Raw genomic sequence first — 26,626 nt, 5'->3', positions numbered from 1 at the left:
TGCTGACTTCACCTTTGAGCTCCAGAATCATTTATTTCTTTTCATCCTCACCGTCCCCTCAAGACCAGACACACACATCAGAAGATGAGCCCCCCTCCCACGCTGTCTTTAGGACTCCTTACCATGGCTGACTTGGACATTTAGAAAGACTTACTGGCTTTGTATATATTTCACTTTTATTTCTTGACATCATACGCTCTGAAATAAGCCATTGTACGATAAGTCAACTTCCTATTGACTCTGTATGTGCCATTTATCACATAACTATGTCACAGGGCCACTTAGCACACTGCCTTATGTAACAGACATCTCAAAAGCTGTGTCTAGACTAATGTTGTTGTCCACCTTGGTCAGAGTTACTCATTTGCAGGCAGTGGACAAGCATAGCGTAGAGACTTGGAACAGTTCAAAGTGCTTAGACTGAGTGATTGTTGGGTGCTCAGCCTGAAACTGGACATCTGCATAACCCCCTCCGAGGGTCATAACATTTCAGACAATGGGGCAGAATGGATCTAAGGGCTGGGAGATGGGAAGGAGCTCTGTGACCACCATCTTCAGGACCTCCCACAGCTACCCACATGGGTGGCAGTGCGGGTGGGATCCTAAAGCCCACCCCTCCCTCAGGAGTTACAGGCAGTTAATAGTCTCTAGGGGAAAGGGGACCATTGTCCTCAGTGCTATAGCCATTCTCAAGGTGCCCTTACTCAAGTAAATGATGCCCCCCCCACACGTTCCTAAAGCAACCCTAATTAAATACAGTGGGGCAAGGTTGGAGAGATGGTTCAGTGGTTAAGGCACTGGTTGCTCTTCCAGAGGACCTGGGATCCATTTCCAGCACCTACATGGTCACTCCCAACTGTCTGTAACTCCAGTTCCAGGGAATCTGATGTCCTCTTCTGGTCTAAATGATCACCAGGCATGCATGTGGTACGTATACATAAGTAGGCAAAACACACACACACACACACACACACACATTTTAAAAAAAGATGCGCAAGAAGGCACAAGGCCACCGTGGTGTTACTGAGCAGTCCACAAGGAGCAAGCCAGTAAACTGCATTCCCCATAGTCTTTTGTTGAGGAATATTCCTTTACACTGTGTGAGATATTTCACTCTGATTGGTTTGATAAAAAGCTGAATGGCCAGTAGCTAGGTAGGATTTTCAGGGCAGAGAGAATGCTGGGAAGAAGGTGGCGTCACCAGCCAGCCGCAGAACAAGCAGCATGGGCAATACGACGATAAGGTAATAAAGCCATAAGGCAGAAAGTAAATTAATAGAAATGGATTATTTATGCTATAAGAGCTAGTTAGGAATAAACCTAAGCTATCGGCTGAGTTTTCGTAATTAATAATAAGTCTCCGTGTTGTGATTTGGGAGCTGGCGGCCACAAGAAAAAAAATCTGTCTATAGTCTCTACTTGAGTTCCTGTCTCCAGGTCTGCGTCTGGACACCCCTCAGTGATGGGCTGTGACCTGGGGGGTGTAAAATGAAACGAACAAATCCTTTCCTTTGTCCAAGTTGCTTTGCGGTCACAGTGTTTATCACAGAAATTGAAAGCAAACTAGGAAACACAATGAAAGATAAAGATTTCAACTCTTGCTGGCAGTAGGATGCTAGCCAAAAACTTGCTGATAACTCCTAGGAATGTTACCTCTCTGAGAAGTGTTACAAGTCCCACAGTTCTCAGGGGGCAGAAGGAGCATCTCTTCCAGAAGAGGTGGGTCTTGGAAGGCAGGAAACAGTCGCAGGAAGTCAGTCCTAGAGTAGGAACAAATTCTGTCTGCGGCACTAGCAGGGGATGTTTTCTTTTTCTAATTTTATGTGCGTTGGTGTTCTGCCAGCATTTATGTCTGTGCGAAGGTGTCAGAAGCCCTGGAACAAGAGTAACAGACAAGTTACAAGATGCCACGTGGGTGCTGGGAATTGAGCACACGGTGCTCTTAACTGCTGAGCCATCTCTCCAGCCCATAGCATGGATTCTTAGAAACTGAAACAAGAACAAGTCTGTCTGCAAGCAGCTACAGGCTAAGCTGTGGAGGCGGGAGCCGTGGAAGCCTGAGTGGGTTCCCTGTCTGAGGCAGAAGCCCCGGGACAGAGAGCCTTCTCTTCTCTGGAAAGCATGTATGCAAATGAAGTGTAAACTAACCGACCATCAGGCGAAAGTCACTGTGATGGCTAATATTGTCAGTTTGGTAGGATTTAGAGTCACCTAATGTTATTCTTTTGGTCCCCGCCCCTTTCCACGCCCACTCCCAGCGACCTCTGGTCTCTTGGTGTCATCCTGAATCTCTTCCCTCTCTCTCTTTTCACTGCCCCCCTTTTGCGTGTGCACACGCGCCCCCCCCTCTCTCTCTTTCTCTCTCTCTCTCTCCCTCTCCCCCTCTCTCCCTCTCTCCTTTAATAAAGCTTTATGTCTATTTTCTGTGTCTGTGCCGTTAACCCTCCGCTGCACCGCCTGTTCACCCGCCGCCCTGGTCACACGTGTTCCGCCAGTCTCCGCGCAGCTACACGCAGCTGCCCAGCTACTAAGTCTTTAAGAATAAAACCTAGGAGTGGCTGGAGAGACCATTTGGTGGTTAAGAGTACACACTAGTCTCACAGATGACCCAAGTCCTCTGCGCTTGAGCAGATGGCTCACCACCTGGAATTCCAGCCCCACAGGATGGGATGCTCCCTTTCAGCCCTGGCGATCACTGTACTTGCACCCCAACACAGTTGGGGTTCCCAACAAATAAAACAAATAAAAATAGTAAACTATAATCATCTAGGAGATGAAATCTCTGGGCATTGCTGTGTGAGAGAATTTCCGGATTGGATGAATTGAAATGGGAAGCCTGACCCTGTGGGTGGCACCATTCTGGGGGCAGGGGTCCCAGTCAAAGTAAAAAGAAGTGAGCCAAACACCAAATACTTCCTGACTGTGGCTTCAGTGTGACCAGCCACTCTCGCTGCCATTACGGCACTGCCACCGCGGACTGAGTGGAAATAAACCCTTTCTCCCTGTAGTTGCTTTGGGCAAGTACTTAGTTACAGCAATGAAGGAAGTAGCTGTGGTAGTCACAGTTACCTTTTGTGTCCTGTTGGTTGAGTGCCTGGCGTGGTGATAACTTGCCCTTGTGTCTGGGTGTGACCTCCTGCACCAATAGGACAGAGGGCAGGATAGACTGAGAGAGCAAGAGAGAGCATGCTAGGTCGCATTTCCGATGCATCCAGTCCGTGCACTGTAGGAATAATGTATTCTTTTTGTAGTTAGGTGTTGGGAATGAATGTCTTCATCAGATACTAGGTTAAGTAAGTACTGTGTTAATCCTGAAATTCACCAGGAAAACCAGTTACACCATTTTAGCCGAAACTGAGCAAGCTTCTATTAAAACTTTAAATACTGACTAAGACAGACTTTAGGCAGGACCACCATCTGGAAACTTTCCAGGTGTGCGGCCTGGAGACAGGTATTGGGGAGCTGTGGTGGGGTGGTTTATATAAGCAAACCCCATAGGCCACCGTGCTTTCCCTTGCTTTGTTGTTATTTTCTAAGAACTACATTTCCCAGAATCCCAGGCTGGTCCTTGGGCTGGTGAGGCTCACAGGTTCACTTTGGGACTAACAACTGGAGCACTAATTCTGCAAATGGCAATTTCCTACCTGTCTTGGTTTCTTTTCATTTTGTGATAAAATACCACAACAAAGGCAGCATAAAGGGGAGAGGGTTTATTTTCGCTCACAGTTCCAACGGACACAGTTCATCCTAGTAGGAAAGATACGGCTGCAGGCAGGAAAGACGTGGTGGCAATAGGCTGGATCGCCACTCTACATCCACACTCAGGAAACAAAACGTGGACTGGAAATGGAGCTGATAATGAAGTTTCAAGGTCTACTACCCCTGTGGTAGCCTCCACCCAGCACCAGGCAAGGGAAGGAAAGCAGGAAATAGCCAGTCCCGCTAGTCAGTGTCCCTGAGTGTACTGGCAGCTAGATCACATCTCCCGTACAATTCTCCCTTCCTCTTCCGATACATTCCAGCTTCGTAAGTCTCACTACCTGGCAGTTTAAAGTACTCAATCAGAGTGCAAATCACCATATGCAGGAGACAAAAATGTCATAGTCGTGTAAAAAGCTTTGCATATACATAAGCGAATCTTCAGCAGAGCCTGCTGATGGGTACAACCGCTTCCTGACAAAGGACGCCTTGGGGTTCCATTTCTTTGAACTTGAGAGCCTGCAACACCAAAAATGACCTGCTTCTTCCAGCAAAGGTTCCACTCACCTCCTGAAGGTCCCACAGCCTTCCAAAACAGTGCCATCTGCTCGAGATCAAATGTTCAAACATTTCACGTTCAAGCCACGATACCTAATATAGTAGCAAAATTAAAGAATCCCACATACTATCTGGTATAGATACATAGGTATTTTCTCCTAGCTATGTGGAAGGCAGTAGTTGTGACTTTGAATATTATCTCTGATTGCATTTGCTGGTGCACAGCAGAGAAAAGTAGAAGTAGGTGCCTGTAATTGGCTCTGCAGTACCTCGACATGGTCTCGGTCCCAGGTTCCCTCTCTATTCTCATAGGTCACATATTGCTATTCTATAAACTGCGGCTTTTGGAATCAGGCATACAAACTGAGACACGGCTGTTGCAAAGGTATAGGGGAAGGGAAGGTTTTTATTGTAGATATGAGAGAGTCCAGTCAGAGGCATCTGGAAGAGAGGAAGAGAAAGAGTGCGGGCTAATGAGACCGAGAGACAGGGGCAAGAGAGAGGAAAACAAGAAGAGAGAGTGCTTGGCCAAAACATCAGGGCTGTGAGGGAATGAGGGCTGGGGGGAGGGGAAGCCAGTGAGCTGGAGAAGTTTAGAGCAGGGGAGCCAGGACAGCAGGTGGACTCTGTAACAGGTATTTGCAATGCTGAGGGAGCGGAAGGCCGGCGTGTGCTTTGTTATGCTAATAGGCACCTCGGTTAGGCTAGGCAGTCTTCAGGAGTTTCTTTTCAGTCTGACACAGCTCCAGACAGCAGTGCTCTCTCAGGTGAAGTGAAAGACTACAAAGGCAAAGGTAAAAAATGGTTGGGTCTCTTTCTGTTTGTCGAGCCTTTATAGCTTTGGTTTGAATGCTATATAGACCAGCATGGCTTGGAACACACAGGATCTACCTGCCTCGGATTCACGAGTTCTGGGATTAAAGGTGCTAAAGTCTGTCTTTTTTTTTTTTAAAGACTTATTTATTTATTACATCTACAGTATTCTGCCTGTATGTGTATCTGCACCCCAGAAGAAGGCACCAGATCCCATTATAGATGGTTGTGAGCCACCATGTGGTTGCTGGGAATTGAACTCAGGACCTCTGGAAGAAGATTCAGTGCTCTTAACCGCTGAGACATCTCTCCAGCCCTCTGTCCTTTTTTTTTTTTTTTAATCAGAAAAAAAAACAAAACAAAAGAAAATGGGTCTTAGAAGTCCTACCTAGCAACCTATGAATCTTCTGACTAAAATGACCATGTAGCTATTCCAGCTGCAAGGTGGGCTCCAGGGAGGAAAACAGTTTTAGTCGGGCGTAGCTACCTCTTGCACAGCTATTGCCTCTAAATTCAAACATTCGCTTTCCCAGGAAAGAGAGAGGCTCCCCAAACTCAGGAAGCTAAAGAAATCTTCTTTCAGGGATGATGAGATTTGTAAAAATCTTCTCTCTAGGGTTTAAAAGGTAAGTCAGCAGTGAGCAGTTGCTGTGGGAGGGGCAGGAGCTTGTTGGGTAAAACTGGCCGGGTACGCAGCTCTAGCAGTGTAACTGTAGGTAACCCCAATGGGAGTCACCCCTGCTCCTGTAGGTGACCCCAATGGAGTCACCCATGCCCCTGTAGGTAACCCCAGTGGAGTCACCCACGCCCCTGTAGGTGACCCCGAAGGAGTGACCCACGCTCCTGTAGGTGACCCCGAAGGAGTGACCCATGCCCCTGTAGGTGACCCCAATGGAGTCACTCCTGCTCCTCCTGTAGGTAACCCCAGTGGAGTAACTCCTGCTCCTGTAGGTGACCCCAATGGGGTCACCCACGCCCCTGTAAGTGACCCCTGTGGAGTCACCCCCGCCCCTGTGGGTGACCCCTGTGGAGTCGCCTACGCTCCTATAGGTAACCCTAACCATCTCATTGTTTTACTTGGCAAACTAGACCAGGTGGGATGGTTTCTTTGGTGTTGACAGAGGTTTCTGTCCCACCTGGTCCCACAGTCGTTCAGTCCCAAAGAAACACACAGAGGTCTACATTAATCATAAACCGATTGGCCTATTATCTCAGGAATCTTAACTTATATTAACCCATAATTCTTGTCTGTGTTAGCCACATGGCTTGGTACCTTTTTTGATGAGGCAGTCACGTCTTGCTTCTTCTGTGTCTGGGTGACCACTGCAGACTGACCTTTCCTCTTCCCAGAGTTCTCCTGTCCTTGTCGTTCCACCTCTACTTCCTGTCTGGCTGCTGGCCAATCAGCGTTTTGTAAAAATAATACAAGTGACAGGATAAAAGACAGCACTTTGGTCTGTTGTTTGTGTCATAACTGGGGTAAAGGGATGTTTGTCAGCGTTTTCCTCATACCAAACAAAATAGTGTTCTCAACAGACAACGAAACAAAACCAAAACTGGAAATGGATATTGCAATATCTATTATGGCTATAAATCTGTAGTTAATCTTTCATCAGCAATAGTGACAGTACCAAAGATTATTCCTTTTAAAGCCAAGCTCAGTTTCACAGTGGTCTCTTATCCTTAAAGTCTTTAAACCAAGTCAAATCTGAAGAAGGAAGTGTATCTGGGTTTCTCAAGCTTGTTATATTTCCTGTTCTTCGGGTTCTTTTATTTATTTTTCTCCCAGGGCATAGTTGCAATGTTAAATTCAGGAATCAGACATGTCAGTAGTGGTTTGCAAGGAAAACCCACTCAAAACAAGGCTTTTAATCCTGAGAGCATTCTGCGATATGAATGGATGTCATTAGTCAATGAGTTGACAGGCTGGCCATGCTTAGCTCTACAAGGCTTTGTGGTCCCTCAACTGTTAACTTTCTCACAGTGACTTAGCCACATTAAAATGTACAAAGACTCAAGCCTACCTTTTTACAGTTCAGCAGACAAAGAAGCTGATGAATATTTCCTGAAGAAATGTGTTTTTTTCCTATTCATTAAATAAATACAAATAATGTTTAATGTTGAAACCCTCCTCTCCACCCAAAGAAGTTTGGAGAGCTATTAGCCCTAAAAAGATGTAAGAAGAAATACGTGGTTTTCAAACACTAGTAGATTCTGCAACGGAGGAAATCTTACAAATTTTCTTAAACATTATTTTTAATAAATGTGTGAGTGTTTTGACTGCACATGTGTATATGTGCCATTTGCATGTGCGGTGGCCCATGGATGTCAGTATGACAGGCCCCAGACCTTAGTAGTCTCCCAGATTTTAGCACAACCGACTCCATGATGGAAGTAATATTCAGGCCATAAAATTCAGCATACAGACAACAGCACCACCTGCCAAAACAAAAATAAAAACCTAATCCATCAAAGTCCTGGGGAGGTCTCTAACTGTACTGACCTTGCCTTTTGGCTTTTGTAGTTCCGATTCTGGTAATTGATCTTGTTAACTGAAGAACGTCCACTCAGGATTTTGTTTTTGTGCTTAGAAGTTCACCCAGAGTAAGGCTCAGTGCTACACCGGGATCCCGAACACCCAGTGAGGTTGCCAGTGGGCTAACAAAAACTTGCCATTGGCTTGAACCCATGTCTGAGCAGTCTTCTCTGGTGGACACCCCACAACAGTCAGAAGGGGGTGTTGTATCCCTGGAACTATATGTGAGCTACCATGTGGGTGTTGAGAATTGAACCCATGTTACCTGCAAGAGAGCAGTGAGTGCTCATTCGTAACTGTTGAGCCATCTCTCTAGCCCCAGGGACTATTACAAGGTTTCATTTTCTCATTCAAAATGAGAAATGTGTTCAGACAGGACGATTCAGGGTATGGGACAAAATTCAATCAAATGAAGACAGTCTGGAATTTTGCTTAAGGGAGTGTGCTGTTGGACCAAAGACCAGGGTCTTTAGCTGCATAACCGGGAACAAGTTACTCAGCTTTTCTCTATGCCTCAGTTTCCTTCTATGTAAACCGGGAGTCACATTAGTAGGCACCGGAAGATGATCATGAGAACTAACTTCCACAGGGAACAGCGGACTTCAGGGCACTTAGCGGCAGTCAGACGCACGGGCCATCATCTTACCCACGAGGAATTCTTCCCCAGTGAACATGATAGGCTCTACTCTGGGGTCACACTTTTGTATCAGGACCCGTCAAAGCCCATTACGTGGCCAGCTCTCCTAACCGAAGATAACTTCACTTATTCGGATCTGTGGAAGATAGGTCTCAGCAGTCAAGAAAGGGGGCAGGGTTTCTCTGTGTGCAAGTGCTCACTGGAGCCTTTCATGGGGCTAGAGGAGTAGGTTTCTAGCTCAGTGGCCAGCCGTTTGGTACGGAGGTATGCCGGACACAGGTTCCCACAGATTGATAAAGTAATTAAAAAGCTAAGGTTGCGCTTTGGCATCCAAAACATAAGCAGATGCACTGGCTAGGTGTGCAGTGTTAGGACCCCAGAGTCTATTTACTTCAGCACCCGGAAGAGGGGTGCCAGGGCACCCCTTTCCAAGAGTGACAGCTGGGCTTGCCCTGGGGACGCCCACTTGCGAACAGATCCAGAAGTGAAAATCCAGCTGTTGTATCACTTCATTCATTCGTGAGTAGCTGGGACTGGAACCCAACTGTTCACAATTCTTGCCTGGTTATTAATTTAATTCATTGTTAAATTCCACTAAAAATGGGAAGTGCATATAATTCAAGATTTCTCGTAATAAGTTATTACAAATAAACACAACGGATGTGGTTTGATTCTTATGTGCAACTAGAGGTAGAAAAGGCCCATTTATAAAAATAAGCGGGAGTTAAATAGATCTATACGAAAAAGCATTCTTTGAAGTGGCAAGTAGTGAATCCTTAAAATGTTAAAGTGTCGTGATTAATAAATACTTCCCAGGAATAGAGGAGTAATTTCAAGTTTTTCAGTATGAGCTGAACCATAATGCCATTTCTGTTGGATGACTTTATTTCTCGGAATTTACACAAAAAGGGAAGTCTTAAAAAGCAAATACTATTGCTGTGCATCTTTATTAAATATATTTCTCCTACAGCATGTCTTACTTTAAAGGATTATCATCCTTAAAAGGCCGGTGAATTTATTCCCCCTCCCCCAGTAGGGTGTAATCAGCAAAAGGGCCTGAGGGTAAGGGATGTGGAGAGGGAACGGGGAGCAGAGGATGGCGCCGGCTCTCTGGGGTCAGGTTAGTTTGTCACGTAGGAAAGGTCAACGCTGGGCCAAGACGGTTCCTTCCCTCGAGACTTAAGTCAGGGCTGTGGGGCTTCCGCACACTCGCCCATCTCCCTGGCGCGCTCCTGGGTGGCAGCGGGGGTCCGGAGGTGGCAAGGGGGTGGGGTGGGGAGAGAGAAGAGACCGGCGGCCCCAGGTTGGCCGAGCATCTCCGTCCCCAGCGGGAGGCCGCGGGAAGCCGCGCCCACCGGGGCGAAATTTCCCGAGGCCGGCGCCGGGCCCGAAGACCGCAGGGAGGGCCGCGCACGCGGGAAGCCGCGCAGGTCGACCTTAAAGGAGCCGGCGAGTTCAGCGCGCGGCCCCCGCGGCTAAGTCGCCGCTATTCTCGGCTAAGCCAAGGTCACCCTCTAATCCCGCCCGGCCCGAGCTGGCGGCAGCCGCGGCGGCGGGCGCGCACCTGCGGGCGGCCGCGGGCCCGAGGCGGGGCGGCTCCCGAGGCCGGCGGGCGGGGGGGATTCGCGGTGGGCGCGCCGCGGCGCCAGTGCGTCACGCCGGCGGAGGGACGGTGGGCTGCGGCCGAGCGACCGGCGACGAGGCGCGCGTCCCGGGCTGGGCGACGACCGGCGCCTCATTCATTTGCGCTCCGCCTTCGGGCCCCGGCTGCGCGGCTGAGGTGAGTGCGCGTGGCGCGGCGCGGGGTGGGGTGGCGTGGCGTGGCGGACGAGGCCGAGAGGCGGGCGGCCCGCGGGGTCCCCGGGTGGCGGCGACCCCAGGTGCGCCGGCCTCCATTTTGTGTGAGGGAATGCCGCGCTCGCTCGCTCAGTCGCCTGCCTTCCCGGGGTCGCGGCGGTGGCGCCGGCTCCCGGGCCGCTCCCTCCCGCCCTCCCACCTGGAGCCCGGGCCACTCTCGGGATAGCGGGACCGGGGCGGGGTGGGGGCAGGGGCGTGAGCTCCGGGGCGCCGCGCAGGTGGCTCCCTCCCGGCCCGCAGCCCCGGACTAGGAGGGACTGTATGGAGTCTCGGCCCCCCTAGAATCCGGGTCATTGTGGTTCTGGGCCAGGGTTCGCTGCCGTCCATCCTGCAGGTCTTGGAGAGGCCTGTGCCAGCGGAGATGGCGAGGATGGAGCCTCGAGTCCGGGGTGGTGTGTGGCTCTGGGGTGTGGATCGCGTTTACTACGATTATGGTGCTTGGGAAAAGAATGATGAAACGCGTTCCTTCCCTTCTGGGAATTTACGCGGGTTTCTTATCAAAAGTAGATCTTAAGGTAACCACCTGATGCAGGTTCCCCTTCCCCCTTCAGGCCGTCCTTTCCAAACCTAAATTAAAACGCTGTGAGGATTTTTGTAGGGGATTGGGAGAGGAGGACCGCGCAGCTAAAAGATCACCTTAGAGGAAGAGTTTTAATGTAATTCTCTCAGAATTATTAATTTCTCGTTTGCCAAGATTCTTGAGCATATAGTAATTCCTTGTTTAAATTTGTTTTGCAAATGGGCTTCTTGAATGAGTTATACCCTTGCCATTGCATCACAACAGGGATTAACATCTGGAGCTCTGGTTGTTGCGTAATACATACATGTGAGCCCTGGAGAGAATTCTTCTAATGGATCTGGGTTTGGTGTGCTGTAATTTTTTTTAAAGCACATAATAGGGTGTATAGGTGTTCTGTTCAAACCATATCTTGCTCTATGAAGTATTGACAAGAAGACTTTTAATAACCACTTTAGAATAGATTAGGCTCATGTTTATCTACTTCCCTTTAACTGTTGCTCCTTTAGAATAGAGGACGGGGAGAAAGGCACCTGAGAGGAGTTCCTTAGTTAGAAACTTCAGTGCACACGATGGCAAACCGTGCCTGTCATGCATAGGAATCCAGTAGCCATAGTGGATTCCTTTTCAGATTTATGAAGATGCTCCGTTTGGTGCACCTAGATACAACCTATGTGAGTCAGTCACCTCCACACCAGTGGTCATAAGTTAAATTGTACCCCTGTAGTTTTTGGTTCCGAAAGATTCGTTTCTCGTTATTTTGAGACTTGAAGTCGAGTCCGAATAGCTGTAAGCGGTTTCCATCCTTTATGTTGTACATCCAGGGAAGGACTTGACTCCGGTCTGGAGAAACAGTACTTGATTGAAGCTTTAGAAAGTAAAAATTTCCGGCTACCCTGGTCAATAAATTAAACTTTTAAAAGCATCTAAACTGGTACCATATTAAGTACCATCCCTTGTAGGAAATCATGCTTCCTGTTAATGATGCTTGTTTTACAGGCAGAATTACAGAAAGGTCCCTAAGAACTTGTCTGTCTCTGGTTAGGGAATTCGAATAAGCGAAGACTGTAAGCCAAGGGACTCCAGGTGACCCGTTTGGACCTATTAAGGGAGATGGGGTTGGCTCTCCTAGCAGCTTAAACCTGCCATCCAGCAGCTGCTTTTACTTTCACATTGATTGTTTCTGTGCATGGCGAGTAGGCCCCCAACTCGGAACAGTTGTGTGTAATTGAGGAGTTTGGAAGTGATCTATCTGGGTGTGCGGTTCATTTTGAAGGTTGCTTAGGATTTTCAGTGATTTATTTATCAGTGGCTGAGATACCAAGATGGAATTCTTTTTCGTAAGCACTCAAGCCTGTATGTACTGTTAAAACAGCTGCCTACAAATGCAGAGTATTTACTTTAAAAGGGGATTTACAATGTACAGGAACCAAGTGGTCAGTCAGGAGGTTGAAAAGTATCAGTCAAGATGGTGTGGTAGAGATGGCTGGTTAGATATGATGTTCCATGGATGGACATGTTCCTTCCCACTTCTGAGATTTGGATGCTGTGCGTGTGATGGTGTGAGTATTTTGTTCCAAGATGATGAATTCTTCAGGCAGCATGGGGCTCTACTTCTGTTTCTTTAACTCCAGTGTTGAAGTACTGAATTTGGCATGCCTCATTTGTAAAAGGGTAGCCTGCGGGTCTCTCAAAGACAGCATTACTTGGGTGGGCTCATGAAGGGAAAAGTGATGCTTTAAGGATAGTCAGGGAAAGCTGAGACTTTGCTAAAACATCAGAAAATAATTGTTGGGGTTCAGTGCATGCCAAACCTTTTCCTGGGGCTAGAAATATTGTTTAGGTTAGAATGTTGTTTAGTTTTAGACTATGCCAGAGATAGCTTTCATGTATTAAGGAGCCATTAGATATCTCTTTTATGTTGTAGGATACAAAGAAACTGGCCATTTCATTGAGTCTGTAGTTTAATGAAGCATTTTGAATTAACCCTTAAAAGTTCCTTAAAATACAAATTTCTTTTGAAAATTTGAATTAGGAACAAATCAATTTAGTAAACATTTTTAGGTGCCAAGTTATGTGTTCTGCTTTATTTGTAACTTTGGAAGTGTAAAAGTAGTTTAATTTGGAAAATTCACCATAGTAAGTACTTAAAACCAGACACTTGTCTAGGGGATAGAAAGAAACATAAATATGCTATATTCAGAAATTTAGTCTTACGGATGGGACAGCTGTTAAGTACTGTCCTGTCGGAAGACTGGGCATGGTGCTGTGGGGCACACATAAGAGGATACATTGATTTTGTGTGAATGAGGGCAGAAGTGCTCTACACAATAATAATGGTTCAACTTGGTCCTGAACGATAGATGAATTTTTTTTTCCAAATTATTCTTGAGATACACAGCATGGTGAGACGTGTCCCTGGAGCACGTGGAAGGACGCCTGAGGATGGCTTGTGCAAAGGCCAGAGTTCAGTTGCTGGGAGAAAATGAGAATTGGGAGCAAGTATTGTTCTGGGTGTCCAAGGAGAAGGAAAGGTTTTAAGTGGCAGGTTGTGTCTAGCCTGTAATGTGGTCAAGAGGAGTAAGAATGAAAGTGATTGAATTTAGGAGTTTGCAGTAGTTTTGGTAGCTGGAAGGTTAAAATATTAATAAATTGATAATCTTAGAGCCAAATTTAGGAATTAATCAGAATGAAGGAAAAGTCGGTGAGTTTGACTTTTTGTCTATAAATATATCATATATAAATATATTATTAGATAAAGTAATGAGCTGTACTAAAAGGGCATCATAGAGGCCAAATTACACACACACACACACACACACACACACACACACACACACACGCGCGCAATACACATCCACACAACCAGATCGCTCTAGATCTATCTGATGAGCTATGCTCATACTACATAGTAGTTATTTTTCAGTATGATATCGCAGTGAAGGGCAAAAGAGAAGTTTGAACTTGGACTTTGCTTTGTTGCCTGTCTGTCCGACTTTTGTTAAGATAGTCTCTGCAGTCCTCAGTTTCCTCAGCTGTGAAAACGTAGCTGGTTAGTTACTTAACTTTGGCAAAGTACCTGCCAGGCCTGACTTGAAGGAGAGAGTTTGGTTTGGCTTCTAGTGCCACAGGCTAGAGCCCACATGGCATGGAAGGGTGTGGCGGCTTGACTGTGGCGGGGCTTTGGTAATTGCTTCTGTTATCTTGGACGGTCAGGAAGTAGACCCTCAGTCTGTTCCCCAGCTAGGTCCCACAACCTCTCCAAAGAGTGCCACTAGCTGGGGACCAGATTTTAAACACATGAGCCTGTAAGGAACATTTCCGGTGCAGACCATAATAGTAATAACACACCTAGCTAAAAGTGCCATTGACAGAATTACATGTGATCACAAGCCTAAAGGGAAAGTTAAGATTATCATTAATGAAATTAGGGTGAGTCTTAGTATCTACTTCAGCGAACCTTATTTTTTAATCCCTTTTATCATGTCCCAACATGTGCCTCGTGTAGGAAATTTTGTTGAGGTACATTAAAGCAATAATTTACTTTTTAAAAAATGATGTATTTTTATTTTGTGTGCATTGGTGTTTTGCCTGTATGTCTGTGTGAGGATGTCAGATCCCCTGAAACTAGAGTCACAGATGATTTTGATCTGCCCTGTGGGTGCTGGGGCTTGAACTCAGGACTTCTGAAACAGCTGCCAGTGCTCTTAATCACTGAGCCATCTCCCCAAACTTAACTTTTTTGTTTTAAAAATTGTGTTTTATCTATCCTGTGTAAGCCAAAGCTTTTTATTTTTATGAGGTAAAGTATAAACACAATGTTAATAGAATTCTGATTAAAAAATGAAAAACTTTCATTTTCATTAGTATATATATGTGGAGGAAATACACATTTTTTAAAATTGAAAATAAGTCATATTGGTCATTTTTATGCCTTTTTATCCTAACTGCCTGTTTTCTTACTAGATTAGGCCTGAATTTTTTTAAAAGGTCGATTAATTGAAAAAAATGTTTCATTTGTGACATTTTTTTAAAGAGTTATTTATTATGTATAGAGTGTTCTGTCTGCATGTATGCAGCAGGCCAGAAGAGGGCACCAGATCTCATTACAGATGGTTGTGAGCCACCATGGGGTTGCTGGGAATTGAACTCAGGAACTCTGGAAGAGCAGGCAGTGCTGTTAACCTCTGAGCCATCTCTCCAGCCCGGATTTGTGACATTTTCAAACATGTATACTATGTTACTTTGGTCTGACTCATTACTTCTCCTTGCACCTCCATCCTTCTAACACCCCCCCCCCAATAATCCCCTTCTACTTTTGTGTTTTTCTTTTTTGAGACAGGGTCTCGCTGTGTAACCGTCTGTCTGTCTGTCTGTCTATAGACCAGGCTGGCCTCAGACTCACAAAGATCTACGCCTCTGCCTTCTAAGTGCTGGGGATTAAAAGTGTGTGCCACCATGCCCGCTTCATGTCTTTTAAGCAAAGATTCCGTGTGTGAGAGGAAACACTATGATTATCTTTCTGGGTCTGACTTACTTTGCTCAGCATCATTATTTCTAGTTCTATCCATTTTCCTGCAAATGAGAGTTGATTCTTTATGGCTGAGTAATACCTCATTGTGCGTATAGACTGCATATGCTTTACCCATTTCATTTACCTATTCATTTGGTGGGTATCTAGTCTGATTCCCTAAATAGGCTATCTTAAATAGGACTGTCATACACAGGGGTGAATAGGTCTCTCTCTGGTGTACTGACACATCCCTTTGGGTATGTATACCCAGGAATTACCGGCTTGGCAGGATGGCAGGACCATATGATGGCTCTCTTAGTTTTGTTCAGCACTCTTACTCTGATTTCCATAGTGGCTGCACTGGTATGTTCCCACCAGTGGTAACCCCCTGCATTCTCACCAGCGTTTCTTGTTTTCTTGGTGATACCCTTTCTGTTTTGCATTTCATTTATTGGCTTTATTTGTTACTTAGACTTAAAAGTGGAAAACAGCTAAAGGCTCACAGCTGCAACCCTAGCACTTATGAAGCTGAGGCAGAGGACGACCGAGATTGAGGCCAGCTTTAGATTCATAATGAGCTCTAGATTAGGTTGGGCTGCAGAGTTGAGATCCTTTCTCAAAAAGAAAAAAAAGAAAAGGAAATATGCTAATGTCAGCAAAAAGAATTGACATTTTATTTGTCCTGATTCTTTGGTTTAACTATGTAAAAGTATTTGCTGTTGATTTGAAACCAGGAAAGTAGAGTTAAAGCTAGTCTGCATATGTCTTGTTTGGAGGGGCTGGAGACATCTCTGTGGTTAAGAGCGTGTACTGTTCCTGTAGGTTTCTAACTCTGCCTTCCAATCTCACAGTTGCCTGTAACTCCAGCTCAGAGGATCTGATGCCTCCGGCCTCTGTGGGCATCTACACATCACATCACACACACACACACACACACACACACACACACACACAAACTTTAAGATATATTGTTAAAAAAAATTTACAGGGACTGGAGAGATGGCCTAGTAGTTAAGAGCACTGCCTGCCCTTCTGAAGGTTCTGAGTTCAGTTCCCAGCAACCACATGGTGGCTCACAACCACCTGTAATGAGATCTGGTGCCCTCTTCTGGATAGTTTTATGTCAGCTTGACCCAATCTAAAGTCATCTGAGAGGAAGGACCCTCAATTAAGAAAATGTGTGAGGACCCAGTCCACTGTGGATGGTGCCATTTCTTTGCTGGTGGTCCTGGGTTCTATAAGAAAGCAGGTTGAGCAAACCAGAGAGAGCAGGGCAGTGAGCAGCACTCCTGTGCATTCTGCATCAGCTCCTGCCTCCAGATTCGCTGTCTCCCTGTTTGAGATCCTGTCCTGACTTCCTTCGGTGATGAACTATGGATGTGGAAACGCAAGCCGAATAGACCCTTTCCTTCTCAAGTTGCTTTTAGTGCTTTATCACAGCAACAGTAACCCTAACTAGGACAGAAATTGGTACCAGAGCTATGGAGTATTGCTATGACGGACCTGACCGTGTGTTTTTGGAAAGATTGTGGAAGGACTTTGTAACTTTGGGCCAGAAGAGCCATTGAGTGTTCAAAGCTCAATGAGCTGTTCTGTAAGAGCTTGGAAGATAAAAATGTTGAGAGCAATGCATAGGATGAAGGCCTAGCTTGTGACGTTTCAGAGGGAAGCAAAGACTACTGGGAAATCTATCTGTACGAAGGATCTGTGATGTCTAGTCAGCTGGTACTGAAGAGTCTATTCTGATTAACAAGAGATCAGAACCAGTAAAGCAAAACTTTGCTTGCTGTGACAGACAGCTTAGTAGTTAAGAGCACTGGCTGCTCTTCCAGAGGTCCTGAATTCAATTCCCAGTTCCCACATGGTAACTCACAATCATGTGTAATGAGCTCCTGTGCCCTCTTCTGGCCTGCAAGTGTCTGTTCAGGCAGAACACTGTATGCATAAGAAGAAGAGATCAGCGTCACTGAGGTGAAGTCTTCTGGGAAACGTTTCCTCGGAGTCAGCACACCCTGTTCAGTGGTGGCCAAGATTGCACTTCATAACGGCAGGAGAACTTGGTTGTGTAAAAGTCACTCGGGTAGTAATGGTGTCGTGTTTAGGTCCATCATGGTCTGTGCTGGCCTTTTGTTATGACCTGGGAACAGTTGTTTGGGTTTGTATAGGATGTTTAGCACATGTCTGGAACATGGTAAATAGCAAGTGCATTCGGAGCTTAAAGATAATTGTAAATGAAAATTTGAGGACACCACCCCATTGTAAATCCAGACTTTTCTTTCTTCCCAGCTTCTATTTCCAAGTAAGCTCTAATTTTTGAAGGAAAGCAAGCAAGTGTAGACACATTACTAATTAGAAAAGATATCAGAAATCATTTGATCTGTTCTCAGTTTTTAATGTGTATGAAGAAATGGGTTTTGCTTTTCTAGAGTTTTGAGCTTGGTAGGCTAGACAAATGAGGAAAAATAAATCTCATTACAAGAACCTGCATCTGCAGATTCAACCTTTCTCAGGTCAACAGTTTAAGAAATCTAATTGTCCCTGCGTTGATCATGCGCAGACCTTTTCTTATTATTCCCTAAACAATACAGTTTGACAACCATTTCTACAGCACTTACATTTTCAGTATTATAAGTAACCTAGAGATGGTTTAAAGTCTTCAGAAGATGTGTATAGATAATCTCCCAGTGCTGTTGGCATTTCATACAGGAAAAGTTGAATACCTTTAGGCTGAATGAGTCCTGGAACCAATCTGCTATAGATCCTGAAGGACAACGATCTGTGCGCAAGGTTCTGTTAACATCCCTTCGACGTGTCTCTTCAGTTCTAGCCAGTCTGCCCTGCTGGCTGCTGGGTAAACTTGTCTTCCTGCTCAGAGGTGCTTAGGGATTTTCTGCTGATGTGTCACATCAGGTTCAGGATTCTGTAATACAGTATTTGTGGTGGTTTGAATAGGAATGGCCCCGTAGACTTGGTCATTAGGGAGTGGTGCTAGTGGAGTGGATTAGTAGGTGTGACCTCGTGGGAGTAGGTGTGGGGTGTCACTGGAGCTTTTGGTTTTCAGAAGCCCAAGGCAGGCCCATCCAGTGACTCTCTTCCTGCTGCCTTCAGATCCAGAGCGCTAAGCTACCGTGTGTCTTCTGTGTGCCGCCTTGCTCCCTGCCATGAGGATAATGGACCAAACCTCTGAAGCCCCAATTAAATGCCGTTTTTATTATAGAGTTGCCGTGGTCATGATGTCTCTTCACAGCAGAATGCTAAGCTAGTATTCTTAGTCTGCTGTTGTCTCATCTCAGTTTATTTTTGAACATTTCTACTCTCAGATGCATTTATGTACCATAGCTGGCTTTGTAAGTAAATCCAGTTGTTTGCCTTTTTCTCTGCTTTCTGGATTCTGTCTGCGCTTCTCTCCCTCCTTGAGGCTTTCATTCAAAGACTACTTTCAGGGAATATTTCTGCAGTTCGTTACAAATTTTTCACTTAGTTATTCATTTGCTCAGATTTTTTTTTTAAGTTTTTCAGGAAGTGTACTCCTATCTGTAATCCTTTCCTGTGAACCTGATGTTAGTGAGAAATAACGGACTGTTTTTTTCTTACGTAGGTAGTAAATAAGTCCATGTGTGTTTGCAAGAGGACAGCAAGAACAAGTGTGTAAAATGAAGAATGCAGAGGTCTGGGCAGGAAAGGGAAATGCCCAGGCCGTGGTTCAGACCACTGTGCTCCAAATCTCTGAAGAGCTGGGACCCTCAGTTGTGTTCCTTAGCATTGTTATCTTTGTATCACCACAGCAAATGAGGTCATAGCTTCAAAGGAGATTTATGGCTTATAAGTTTCAGTCTGTGGGTGCTTAGCTCCGTTGCTGTTGGGCCTGCCGTGAGACAGTGCATCTTTGGTAGAGCAAAGCCGCTTGCCTTTAGCAGTTGGGGTAACGGAAAAGGAAGCTAAAGTTTGTTATTTCCTTCTGGGGCATGCATGCTTCTAGTGACTTAACTTCCTACTAGGCCCTGCCCTTAAAGGTTCCACCAGTACGCAAGAGTGACAAAGGCTGGTTATCTAGCCATTAACACCTAGGCCTTTGGAGAACACTTCCCCAACCATAACCGCTTAGCACAGACATTAGAGAGTTGGGGGAGGGGGGATGGCAATTGTGATAGTTTATAAATAGGACAAAATTAAGCGCTGTTTTTTGGTTTGCTTTTTTTTTTTTTTTTTTGGTTTGTTTCTCTTGTGAACTAGATAAGGTTTCTTTATGTTTGAAACAATCTTACTGGTTATAAACAAGACAAATGTCTTTGGCATTTTATGTTAAAGATGGTGGCAACACTGAGTGTATTGTTGTGGTACTCCTGTTCTACAGAACCTGTCTTGAGACTGGCTGTGCAGAACTGCAGGATTTTAATAAATTCTAGTGAAGTCAAATGTGCTTATGAGAGGTAGAGAAATGAAGTATAAAACAGAGTCTTAGGTTTAATATTGAAATGGACACTGCTTAATGGCATTCTTAAAGCACTTCTCTGTGTCTTATAGATTGCTTCTTTGAGGTTACAAGCAGTAATCGTCTTGGAGCACTGGAATTGCTGATATCCTAGAGGCACATACTGTTCTTTATAGTACAGCATGTATCTAATGGAAGCTTCGGTTGCAGTTCATGTCTGTATTTAAGATCATTTGCTATTGTTCGATTTTGTAACGTGACGGACGTGTACGGGGTGTTTGGACCTTGCTCATAGTGCGGGTTTAGCAAAGAGGATTTACAAACCACTCCTGGGGATAATCTTTAATTTTATTTTGGTTTTTGAGACAGGGTTTCTCAGGGTAGCCTTGGCTGTCCTGGAACACACTGAGATCTGCCTGTCTCTTCTCCAGAGTTCAGGGATTGAAGGTGTGCACCACAGTTGCCCAGCCAGGGGTTAGTCATACAGTGTTTGTGTTCTGTGTTCAGCACCTTTCAAACATCTTTGGATCTCATTTCAACCGCATGAATCCTGCTTTGCTTCAGTCACAGACACCCAGATTCACATTCTGCCTTCATTGGGGTAGGATGTAGACACAGCCTGTACCAAATACATTCAAGAGAGGCCGGGCTGCAGCGTGAGCTGATAGAAGGGGGAGGCTGTGATGTGATCTGAGGTCTTATGTCTGCCTTAGGGGCCTGCGTCATCAGGGTTCAATCTGTTAACAATACAATGCGCATTCCTTTCAGATTTTTGTATATACCTTTATGCTGATTCTGCTCATAATTTTAAAAACAGATGTGCAGGTAGGCTCATTTTTTTGTTTTTAAAGGAAGTTGGCCTATTTTGGTGTTTATTTTTCCTGTTTTAAAAATTCTGTTCATATCCTTTGCCAATGTTTATGCGTTTTATTTTTTAAAAAAATTTTGTTGTCTATATTAGTGGATTAGCCCTTGTGGATTATGGGTCAGACTGATTATAATTTGCCTGTAGGACTTTTCTGTTTTAAGATACAACTTAATTTTTTTTTTTTTTTGATTTGGTGTCTTAGTGTTGCTCAGGCTGGCCTCAAACTCCTGAGTTTAAGGAATCCTTGTGCTTCAGCCTTCCTAGTAACTAAGGTCGCAGGTAGCCAAACTGAGCCCAGAACAGATGCGAGCCTTTGAATACACACTCAGCAGCTAACCACAGTTTATTTCTGTCCCAGCAGAGGTCCTTTCCCTCTACATGTACAGATCTTCAGTATTTGCCAAGGTCACACTACTAAATTCTGTCAGTTTGGCTCCAGGACACATGATATTAACCAGTGTAGACTCAGTGACATTCAAAATGTCAATACTTTCATGTTTAGATGACGCCTTCGTGCCAAGTATCTTCTAGGACATGAAGAGAGAACTGAACTTGTAGTTACAATATTTAAAACATTTTTGAAAAGAGTATTTATATTTAAGACTTTCTTGATAGATGCTCTTAAGGTCCTTAACACCTATGGCTTTAGAGATGGTGCAACATTGTCATTGAAAGACCAGCTATTGACCGAGTCAGTTCCCTCTGTTGCTTACTGGTTGTATGCCCTTGAAAAAGAAATGGTGTTTTTAGTCTCTTTATCTGTGAAATGAATACAAACCCTACTTTAGGGTTTGCAGTACAACTATTGGAGAGAGCAATGTAAATTTTACTTAAGAACTGTATTTATTTAAGATCCTATCCACCCACCTATAAACTTAGAGGCAGTCCTTACCCAAATGTAAGCAGATCTTTTACAGGGAGCAAAAAGGGCTTGGAGAGCACTGCCAAGGACCACTTAGATTTGGGTGGTAGCTTTTTCAGTTATTTCATGATTGGCATGCTCACCTTTTCAGCATTCAGTATAAAGGCAAGTGTTTGGATGCATCTAGGGCATCTGGGCCTTAGGGCCTGTGGAGGGCATGGGGCCTAGAATAAAAAGAGTTGAGATGATCTTTCTGCAGGGCTTGTGTTGGTTAGGGTTGGGAGTTGGGGAGAAAAGGGAGGCATAAAGAATCATAAGGTTAGAAACTGGCTTTCTGTGGAGCTGAGAGCATTGCTGACTGGTGCCTAGAACTCTAGCCTGCTCTTGAAGATGACATAATTGTGAGTTAGGGCAGGGTCATGACTTGGATTGGTTGTGATAATTGTTTTCTCAGAATATTCCACCTCAAATGTTTGTACTTTGATTTGGGATCTGCCCCTCAGAAGCCCCCAAACAGCCGCAGAAACCTATGGAAATCTTGTAATACTTATAAAATGGATGCAGAAATATGCCCCTCTGCTTTTAAGGTACAGTTGACTAGCAGTAATCAACAATAAGTAGAGGGAAAATGACGGTGGTAGGGTCTTTTGTTCCTACTCTGCTTTTCCATAGTGTCTTGAGAATATTCATCCTTTCCCAGAGTTTTATAAATCTGTGGAAAAGGGCGAAAAGATGAGAAGTAGAGCAGAGTGTCTGGGGCTGGTGGGTGTCTGGAAGCTCTTCTGTGCGAGGTCTGCTATGTTTCAGTGCTGCTTGGCCAGGATTCCAGAGCATACCACTGTTTAATTCGTAAATTAATTTGGACAATTTTTACACTTCACTGTCCACTCTGTCAATGTTTTGATGCGCTAGTTGGCTTATGGGGGCATTAAGCTTTCTCAGTCATGTGGATCTGTTTAGGCCTTTCGGGTATCTCATGGGCAGAGCCCAAAGTACTTGACAGAATTTGACCTGACAGCTCTACAGTTATGTAACATTGAACAGAAGCTTAAAAACAAGAGGGAGAATCGAGAGATTTATCATAACATCCTTCCTCCCTTTCTTCCTCCCTCCTTCCCTCCCTCCCTCCCTCCCTCCCAAACCTCACATCTTCCCTTGCTTTTGTAAGCTGGACAGAACCACTAATATGCTATGTAGTTCTAAGTCAGCCACTAAGACTTTTTTTTTCTAATTATAAGAATTTGGGAAAAAACTAATTTAGATGTTTAAAGGTCTTTAGGACTAGCCTGTCCAATTGTATCGCATCACTAATGAGGGGTAGAAGCCTAAAGACTGTAAGTAACTTGCCTATGACCATAAAAGTAGTGCAGACCTGACCCAGGGTCACAGTTCCAGTTCTAGCTTTCTTTTGGATGTAATATGTACATAGAATATTAAATTATAAAATAGTTACAACAGTTTAACAAAAAGAATTTATGCAATTATGATAAATACTGATGTGATTTTGCATATTAAATACCTATAATGGAAAGTGTATTTTGTTGTCTGGGTTCGTATTTTTCCTGCTTTACTAGTGGTGTGATATTGGTCAAGTATCTTAAACTGTGAATCTCTTCACTAATAAAATGGCGTGAATCTCTACCTTAGCAATTTAGTAGATATTTTTAAATGATGCTATGTCAACATTCAAATTATGACTGCTATAAATGTGTTAAATGTAAGACTGTCCTTAAAGCCTGAATATGATGTGACTCAGTATTTCCTACTGACTTTCAGACTTAATGAAGTTTAGCATTGAGAGTGGCTAGTAAGAAAAGTGGGTATAGGGCAGACTTTGAACAGGAGAGTTTAGAAGGTAGGGTGTGTGTATGCGATTAGGCCTCAAGAGTTAAAGAAGTATTTTTCCTTTTAAAACCAGTGGTGGATTAGTTGTTATTAGGTATTTAGAGTAGAGAATTATTTTTAATCTTTTAAGTATTAGAATCTGTGATGGATTTAGGTGTTGTAAAACTGTTCATAAGTTGTAGTTTTTAAGTCATTTTTCCTGGTGCATTTGTGCTTGTGAGTTTGAGAACATTGAATAGCCAAACTCAATAAACAGGATTTTTTTTACTTTAATTAAATTGTATATACAAGTAAAGGAATAATAATTGACAATAAAAACAAGCCCTTGGATTATGTTTCTGCTTAGAAACCCCATTCTGTCTGTAAAGGTTTGAGAATGAAGGAGAATGCACTACTTTAGTACTCTAGTCCTCTTCCTTTTGCCGTGAGTCACAGTGAACAACCCATAAACTGGGTTTCCATTGCTGCTCTTGCTTCCTCTCCTCCCCTTCCTCCTGCCCAGCCAACCCAGGGCTTCTCTCTTGCTTTCAGTGTGGAAGATAAGGTATTTCCCTAGTGTATTTTTTTTTTCATTTTAAGTTTATGACAGGAAAAAAGATCACCTAAGCTGATAATTAAGCTTTTTTACTAAAGAGCTAATATTTTCTTTTTTTCTTTGCGTGCGTGCGTGCGTGCGTGCGTGCGTGCGTGCGTGCGTGCGTGTGTGTGTGTGTGTGTGTGTGTGTGTGTGTGTGTGGCTTTTTGAGACAGGGTTTCTCTGTAGCTCTGGCTGTCCTGGCACTCATTCTGTAGACCAGGCTGCCTTCAAACTCAGAGATCTGCCTGCCTCTGCCTCCTGAGTGCTGGGATTAAAGGTATGTGCTACTGCCCGGCTTTGGTGTTTCTTCCTAATATTTTATCTACCCAAGATTCTGGTTGATAGCTCTGAAAATCATAGAGTTTGTTTTTTCTCTAAAGGAAATCCTGTGATACTACTTTCAAATATTTTCACAAACTTTCCTTTTCCTAAAATAGAAATTTTAGATATTTATTTTTACTTCACTTGTGTTTAAGTGTCTTAATAAATTTTGACTTAAAAAATCAATTTGATTAAAAAAAGACATAAAATTAAAATTTTATTTTAATGTACACACAGTGGTTAAAAAAAGCCTCCTCACCATAGCTTCAAAATTCAGGAAAAAAATATATTCAACTATTTATACATTTACTGGATCTCTCTCTTGGCTGTGTATGTATAAAATTAGGCTTTCTGGTTTTTATTTTAGGTAAATAAAAATGGGGTCAGGGTGGGGCCCTGGTGGCTAAGTGGTAAAGGAGTGTGATAACCATGCTGAAATACCTGAGTTTAGTCCCCTGTCGTTGAAATCTGATTGATCTTAATAATATAAACCTGGAGTCAGATATGGGGTAGGTGGTGGTGAAAGCTGAAAGATCAGAGTAGCAGAGCAGTCGGCCACTAGTTCTTAGCTCTACAAAATCCTCAGATCAAATGAGGTATCCTGTCTCTATAAGTCCTCAGACTGAATGCCTTGAGCTCCTGTCTCCTCTCCATATATTCTTCTCTCTGCCCAGCCACATTTCTTTTTGTCTCCACCTCTCTACTGCTGGGATTAAAGGATGTAACTCCCTAGTACTGGGATTAAAAGTGTGAGCCAACACCACCTGGCCCTGTTTCTCTTTGAGACTGGATCAATCTAGTGTAGCCCAGGGTGGCCTTGAATTCAGAGACCCCATCTGCCTCTAGTGCTGGGATTAAAGGTATGTCCCAGCACCACCTGGCTTGTAGGGCTAACTGGTGCCTAGCTCCACACTGATTTTTAGGCAAGCTTTATTTGATAGATTACAAACAAAATTTTACCACATTTCCCCCTTTTTTCTAAAATAAAAAAAAAACTAATATAAAAAAACTATACTCAGTAAGTACAATAACTATTTACAGTATATACAAGCAATACAGTAGCAATGTCTAGTCTATTAACATTTGACAAATTCAGAGAAAATACTCCATTTCTATCACCTCTTAGTGGGTCCAAAGTCTTGTACCTAATTAACTTTCTATCCTAACTAGCGTTACCATCCAAAACTAATTTTTGATGTCTCTCAACCTTATACGCTTTATACTTCTTCAGTGAGTTTCTTTTCTGAGTCTGATAAACAGGGAAAACTATAACTATCTAGTCTTTAACTCCCTCAGAAACCTGAGGAGGAAATACTGAGTAAACAGGAAGTGTAAACAAACGACTTCCAAAAAATGGCAGAAATAGCTTGCTGTCTGGACAGTCACCCAAGGTTCCTCTTTAATGTTGGGGCATCTGTCTTCAGCCTACAGGCCTAAAATATCTGACAGATTTTCCTAAGAAGCAGGGTTTTATTGTTTTGTTTTGTTTTGTTTTGTTTTGTTTTTTAAGGACTGTCCCACCTTGGCAAGGTTTAGCAGTCAGTCTCTTTGTGTCCTGCTTGTCCAGTTTGGACAGCATACTTTTAGTAGTTGAGGCAAGAGTACTCTCTTGCCCAGGGACTTACTTTTGCCACAAATAAAGTAAACTCCATGTGGCCTTTTTTCAATGCCCATTATCTTCTCTGAAGTAGATTCGTGCTGCCAAGAACAGACATGTCTCATTATCGTAAAAAAAAAAAAAAAAAAAAAAAAAAACCTTACTAAAACATCTTAAACACCTATACTGTAGGTCTCTGAAGTGTTTGAGGATGATCTGTCTATCTAAAATCTGTTTGACCTTGAAAACCTATCTAATATGACTACAAGTTTGATTGCAATGATTAACTTACATGGCTTTATATCCTGATTAGTTGGTGATAATAATTTTCAAATACTAGAAATTTACATTGTTAAATGAGCTGTATAGGTACAGTACCTTGAACAAGATTAGAAATGTATATACAGTATGTTCTAACAAAATGAATTTCAAATTTGTGTCAATACACAAAAATCAATGTAAAATATGTAAAACAAGTAGTAGATTCAATAACCAACCCTTTTATACTATCATATTTATATCCCCATTTTTCTTTTCAAAATAAGAACCCTGAATTTAATCTCTTTTCTTTAACTTTTTTCCTGAACATTACCAACCACCCTAACAATGACAAGTATCCATAACCCATTGAACAACCAAAAATCACCTACCCCATCTCTTGGGAATGTGAGTGTCATATTCTTAAAATTACTTCCTGCTGTTTGGGGTGATGGCATCTTTAGGGAATCCTGAAGAGAAAAATTGGATTAATTGTCAAGTCCTGGGAGAGGCGGCTGTATCATTTGTTGTCCAGTTTCTGCATAATGGGAAAGTGCAGGGCTTGTCTCAAGTCCTGGCTGGAGTAGTCTGTGGCTGGATCATCTCAGCTAGCCACCTCAAAATTGTTCTGAGCAGTTTGCAGTTCAAAGCTGATCTTTAAGTGGTCTTATAGTCCTGGAGGAATGGTTGTTGTGGGCCTCCACCCTCCTTTTGGAGACTTCAAAGGTCGCTGTTA

At 43.8% G+C, this 26,626-nt stretch overlaps 1 protein-coding gene across 1 annotated transcript in view; it reads left to right on the top strand.

The window, feature by feature from the left end:
- The first annotated feature begins 9,970 nt into the window (after nt 1–9,970).
- Fam169a (family with sequence similarity 169 member A) overlaps nt 9,971–26,626 on the top strand; it is a 58,303-nt gene continuing 41,647 nt past the window's right edge. Inside the window, exon 1 of the mRNA XM_038322541.1 lies at nt 9,971–10,023. The gene's annotated coding sequence lies outside the window, so the exon portion shown is untranslated. The remainder of the gene's footprint in view (nt 10,024–26,626) is intronic.

This window comes from Arvicola amphibius, chromosome 3 (assembly GCF_903992535.2).
Source record: "Arvicola amphibius chromosome 3, mArvAmp1.2, whole genome shotgun sequence".
NCBI classification, from domain to species: Eukaryota; Metazoa; Chordata; class Mammalia; order Rodentia; family Cricetidae; genus Arvicola; species Arvicola amphibius.
The sequence above is the reverse complement of the archived record's forward strand: the minus strand, read 5'-3'. Positions and strand labels throughout refer to the sequence as shown.